This window comes from Oryctolagus cuniculus, chromosome 11 (assembly GCF_051225735.1).
Source record: "Oryctolagus cuniculus isolate XC-2025 breed Fujian yellow rabbit chromosome 11, ASM5122573v1, whole genome shotgun sequence".
NCBI classification, from domain to species: domain Eukaryota; kingdom Metazoa; phylum Chordata; class Mammalia; order Lagomorpha; family Leporidae; genus Oryctolagus; species Oryctolagus cuniculus.
Window position 1 is genome coordinate 115250118 of NC_142877.1, and position 316 is coordinate 115250433.

Genomic DNA, 316 nt, shown 5'->3' on the forward strand with positions numbered 1-316 from the left:
GGAATAGCCCGAGGGCCCCGCAGGGTGCTACGGGTATTCTCGGAAGCGTGTTACGTCACTTGCGGACCTGGGCGCACTTTGCGCTCGGTAGAAGGAAAAACAAAGTACGCAGCGGGCGTAGGGTTCTCGCGCCACCCGAACTAGAACGTGCGATGGGTGGGGGAAAGAGCCTCCGGTGCGACGTAACATTCTTTGCGTCGTTAGCCGGCCCACTATTGCGAAGGTGCGCAGTCTGCGTAACGCATTCTGTTTCGAGAATAGAGTATTTTGCTGGATTCCGACCGCGGGCCGGAACCCGGCGCCTCCTTGCGCGAGT